Source organism: Drosophila tropicalis, unplaced genomic scaffold, assembly GCF_018151085.1.
Source record: "Drosophila tropicalis isolate 14030-0801.00 unplaced genomic scaffold, ASM1815108v1 contig_878, whole genome shotgun sequence".
NCBI lineage: Eukaryota > Metazoa > Arthropoda > Insecta > Diptera > Drosophilidae > Drosophila > Drosophila tropicalis.
The window spans coordinates 7,424,268-7,430,267 of NW_027173374.1; the positions used below are offsets into that span (position 1 = coordinate 7,424,268).

Sequence of the window (6,000 nt, forward strand, 5' to 3'; positions counted from 1 at the left end):
TCGTTTGGTTTACGCCAATTGCTTTAAATTTATAATTAGACTCAAACGGAGACTTCAAAATTTATGATGACAGAAATATTGCAAAAGATTCTCAATCGATTGTAGCCAAAGAATTCATTGAAAAGACCTGCATCATCAGATTTTTAACAACCAATAACAACAATATCTATTTATCAAACATTTGCCATGCACAAATAAACTAATGTATATTAATGTTTGTGTGTGTATGCGTGTGTGTGTGTGAAAGTTTTTCTTTACATTTCCGCTTCAATGAATGGAAATCCATCCTCATAATGTTCGCATCGGTCTCGCACAATTTCCGTTTCCTGTTTCGCTGCTACACAAAACCGAAATCCAAATCCCAAAACCAATCAAATAAATATATGTAGATTTGTATATATTTTTGCTTAACTGAATACAAGGACAACTTTTTTTTCGTTTATATTTGTGTGTGTGTTTGTTTGCGACAATGGGACAGGGCGTTCAGTTGCTTCTTCAAGGCCAGAATCTTATTAAAAATTTAGTGACAACGGCATGCAAAGTTTTCATACCCTGTATATACAAGAGGAAAATGGGTATATTCTAGACCAAGATCTCAGTGATTGATCAGTGATTCTCTTGAATTATCAAAAAGCTTTATCTATTGACATTGCTATCAGCTGAAAGAATTTCCTCACACTCAAGGAAAACACTCTCCAAAACGGTGAAATTAATGAGTGTTCGGCTTATCAATGCGGCCCTTTTATAATCAAGGGTATCATGAAGTTTTTGCTCCGTCTGCTGAAGAGTTTTTTTCCCATCTGTCTCGTCTATACAGAGACCGTGCTTGTTTTTTTTTTTTTGTCCTCATTAAAAATTCATAAGGATGGAAATTATGATTGCGACGAGCCGACGATAAAATGTTCTAAAGCATTTTGAAAGAAAAGAGGAAAACAGCGAGTGAGTTGGGGATGACGACCTTTAGTCCTTACTTTAGATATACTTATGTAATAATGATAATATTGCTGATTAATATTTTCAACTTATTATGAACAAACATTACGTATACGCATGGCAAGGACGTACATTTCTCTAGCGACATTAATTTAGGATATATTTAGGAACTTTGCCATGAAATCCTTTTAAGTTAATGCAGTTAAGTTTAATTGCCCTGGTCAACTTTAATTTGTATTAATTTTATATGTACATAATAACCATATAAATAACCGAAATGCAAGAGATGGTATTCAATTTTTGGAATCCTAGTCAAATAACTTAAGCGTCGTATTTGAAATGCTGTTGTCAGTGGCAGACACAAACATTTGCCTATCGAAAACATTCAAGGCGTGGCCCTAATCGAAAACTCAACACTAATTTCAATTAAAGTTGTAATGAAGGCAAACAGACTGACAGAAACGCACCATTCCGCAACAATGCCAACTGACAGATGCCGCAATGCCAACTAACCAAGAAACCTTTCACTATTCCAATTCCTCTGAATTTGCCCCTCTTCCCTTGGCATCCATTCCCATCCTCCGCATTCCTAAGTTAGGCAAACAAACGGCTTGAACATTCATTTGCATACCCAATCCACGATACCACCGCCCACGCCCACGCCCACACCCACACCCTTACCCATTGAGAGTGCAACACACAACTGGCAAATCAAATCGAAGGCAGATTGCAACAAATCAATTCAAATCAGAGTTTTTTATCATGGAAAATTGAATGCTAACGATAGAAAAGTTGACATCAGCTGCGACAGTAACAACCAAATCGAAATCAAATTATTTTTAATCAATTTTACCCAAAAAATATTTAAAATTTTGCATCCATTTTACACGAGTTGGGACTTTTTTAACCAATTCATAAATGTTTTTGGCCTTACTTTTCCAATTAAAGTTCATTAGAAGTAACAAAAATTTGAAGTCAAAAACATTTAATGCCATTGGATTTAGATTTCCGCACTCACATGAGGATTTTCTTATACTCTAAACTTGCCTCTTGCCTCTTCTACTCCAACTATCTGTAGTTTGAACCGATTAGATTGTGTTGTGGTTGTTGGGGGCATCCAACTTAAGAGAGATAACATCAATATCTTTTGTGTGAAATATGCATACTTCCTAAATAGAAGAGTTTCATAAACGATTGTTTGCGGGTTTTGCTCCTCGGTGTGCTAGAAGAACAAATCGAGCGTGTAAAAGGAAAGTTTTTCTCAATCGAATACAATTTGCCGCAGCAACAGTGAAACACAAAAGCAGCTTCAATATTCCCATTACATACATACATCATACAATACACATTCTTCTTTTGGTTTTTTTTTTTTTTTTGTGTTTTTTTTGCAATTTTATGGTATTTTCTTTTTTAGTTTTTCCGGTGCGCGTTAAACTTTTTCAACGAGAGCAGCATTTGGCATTGGCTTTCGTTCTGGCTTCTGGCCCTGGGCAATGGGGCGTATTGGCCACCTTTGTTCATTTGATTTGTGTGGCCATAAAGTTGCGAGCCATCGTCTCTGATATTTACAATTTTAATTCAATTTGTAGAAAATGTAAGGACGACCCCACAGAGCCACAGAATCAGCCACAGCCTCAGTCTCAGCCACAGAGGCAGATGGAGAGGGTGAGGCAGAGCTAGGAGCCACTTGCTGCTGCTATTTTTGAACATTAAACTAATCGATATTTTATGTGCAGAGAGTGCAGAGATGGCGCAAAGGAGTGGCAGTGCCAATGGTTCAAGAGGGTCGAGGTAGGGGCATATACTATATATTAGATGCAAGTACATTTTAGCCATTTTATCGTCGTTGTAGTAGTCAATTCAATGACAGCTCTGCCGAAGGACATGGCAAGACTCGATCCGGATCAGCACCAGCTCCAGCAACAGCAGCAGTAGAAGCATGTTGTTGTTTAATTGTCTGTAAAATTGTTAAATTGCTTAGCGTGCAACTGCTGGAGGCGCCTGTCAGCGGCTTAGGGTTAACATGCATGTGCAATTACTATCAACTGACCCCAACCCAACTGACACTCACAGCCATTGTCAGCCCGGCAGTGTGCTGATGCATTGAATCCTTTCAACTCGCAAACCCCACCCCTTCTAGGCTCACCATACGTCAATTGAAACTTGTACTTGTGCCAGACCACACAGAATATCTAACCCAAAAAGAAAAACCGTAAAAAATGTTCAACTTACGCTATAAATAATCGTTTTTGGGCACGACCTTAGAACTTTTCAGAATAGAATATGTAACCAACTACCTAGAGATCAGCATTACATTTGGCAGCCACGAAGTGCTAATACTCTTACACAATGCTGCCAATTCAAATTACTCTATCCTGTCTTAAATTGGATTATGGAGTTGACTTATAATTGGACATCTGTAGAACGTTTAAAAATTTGCCAAAAAATATCCTTAGAGTTTAGTTTTACCTTTAAGAACCCAAAAGAGGGCTAACGTAAGTTAGATTTGAATAAAGTTTTTCTTTAGTTTGTGTGGTTCATAAATCTGAAATAGGAACAGGTCTTAACAAGAAAAAGGAGTCTTGATTTAAAAACATTAGCCACATAGATTGTTATAACTTTGGGTGAGAATTGATTCAAAAGAATCTTCCATAAAATCCCTTTAACTTGTTTACGTTTTGTAATTGCTCAATGACAATTCATGTCAATTGTATAGTTTTATTAAGAGTGTATGAATTGGAACAAAAAGGACGAAAACTTGGCATTAATTCAGATGCTTTGATGCATATATGAAAATGACTATATGTATCTATTCATGCCATCAGGCTTATCAATAATGCATATACTTAATTTCATGCGTTGCCAACTTTCAGTCGAAATGTTTATACACTTTTAGCCAGAGTATAAGAACTCTACGTGATTGAAATTTTCAAATTTGAAAGCGCCGACCCAGATCTGGGTATCTTTTTTATTTTTACCCCAGTTTTTGGCAATCAAAAGTTGTATGTTTCGTTGCCTTTGTAGTTTTGCTGCTGCTGCTGCTGTTATTGTTGCTGTTGTTTGTTGTTTGCGGCTTTGCTTGGCCCACGCAGTTGGCATACCAAACAAGTCAGAAAGAAGGCAAAAGTTTCACTTTCCACTTGGGCCAGATTCAACTTTGACATTGACACTGTTCTGGGTCTGAGTCTGGGGCTAGAGCTGGAGCTGGGTCTGGACCCGTTTCCACACGGGGCCGACGGTGGTGATGGCGGTGGGCTAACACTATTCTGGCCGGCTTTGCAGCGTAATTGGGCGTGAAGGGTTAAATTGAATTGCATGCTCATGCTCGTGGGAGCCGAAATGGCCAAAACAAACAAACAAAGCTTTGATTTTGTTTGCTTTAACCGCATTTGATGGAGGCATTACGTGAACAACCTAAATATGAGTAGTTTAGCCCAGTCTAAAAAAATTTCCATAATATTGCAATTTGAAATTAAGTATTTCTATTATCTCGTTACAGGATAAATACATACAAACATACATAAATAGAATAAAAGTTACTCCAACATAAAAAAAAAAAAAACGAACCCAAAACTAAGAATGCACTTGTACAAAATACTTAAGAACATAATTATAACTTACTTGATGGTTGATGAAAAATGGAACTTTATATATGTTGTATACATGTAATGTAAATCAAACTTTTTGTTAATATGTATTATTATTATGGATTATTATTACTATTGATTGTTATTCTACTTTTGTGATGGTTTCTTAGGCTGAACTGTTGTGCTATCGACTTATTGTGCACTGTAAATCTAATTGAAAACCCAAAAACCAATATCTGTAAAAATCGTTGAGCAAATGGAATGTAAGGCAAATATTCTAACTAAAAAAAAAAAAACAAAAGAAATATTGGTAAAGAAATGCATCCAGTGTTTTTTTTCGAAAGAGACTTTACCAAGTATAATGTATTAGTATTAACCGATAGGCATTAATAAGTATATGTTTATAGGAACATTGGCACACGACTTTGATGTTAACTTCTATACAGGGGCTATTGACCAGACAAACAAACAAATCGTTAGCTAACTTAACCAACAAAATAAAACAACAACCGCACCAACAATTAAATTAAACTGATACCAAAACCTAGAAGAAAGCTCTATACAACAAAACATACAATATAAATTATAAATAAATGTTGAAATGTCCGCGGCTCACTAAATATATATATTAAATGTATAACCAATCAACCTTCATACACAACATTTCATTAATTTCAAAAAATTCCACAAATTCTACAAATCCATAACAAAAATTTACTGACAAGTCTTTACCCAAAAACAAAAAAAAAAAAAAAGGAAAAAAATAGCTTTATAGCTTTAAGCCAATGAATGATATTGGAAAAACTGAACTATGCACATTGTACAACACACACACACAAACCACAACCAAAATGAAATAAACAATATATATATATATGTATGTTTACTTACCAATACAAAACAAAGAGAGAAACTTACTATCAGCTGAATATACCAATAAGTCAAAAGTTTAGCTAAACTTATAGAACTCCATACTGATCAATAGGCTAAGTATGTGTCTGATACATAGTCAAAATTGGATATATGTATGTATGTACATATGTCTGTCTGTATGCACACACATATCTGATTGTTCAGTTTCTAGCTCATCATAAGTTGTAGGAAATTGAAGAGAAAGATTAAGCGAGAGCAGAATTCAATAATCCAATGTATTGTAAAAATAATGTGTATCTAATCCTAAATCTGACTCGGCTTTCACACTCTTCCACCCTTAATATGTGTATTTGTTGCGCATAAATAAACAATATTCAAAAAGTAATTACGATAAACCACAAAAAAAAAAAAAAAACAATAAATAAAAACATTTCATTGAACCCCAAAAATTCAAAGCAAAAACTTTTTAGTAAGTCTATTAATCTGCAAGTTTTAACCAAGGTAAGTCATGGCTCTTTAAATTTATGTATTATTTTATTTAACTTTAATTGATGATGATTTATAGGTATTATTTAGTTAACGTGGTAAATTTTAAAGAGCTGAAATC

At 35.0% G+C, this 6,000-nt stretch overlaps 1 protein-coding gene across 6 annotated transcripts in view; it reads left to right on the top strand.

Moving 5' to 3' along the window:
• Positions 1 to 5,798, top strand: part of Gycbeta100B (guanylate cyclase soluble subunit beta-1-like) — a 46,981-nt gene extending 41,183 nt beyond the window's left edge. For all 6 annotated transcript variants that reach the window (XM_068300041.1, XM_068300037.1, XM_068300039.1 and 3 more), the window contains exon 18: positions 4,433 to 5,798. The gene's annotated coding sequence lies outside the window, so the exon portion shown is untranslated. The remainder of the gene's footprint in view (positions 1 to 4,432) is intronic.
• The last annotated feature ends 202 nt before the right edge of the window (positions 5,799 to 6,000 follow it).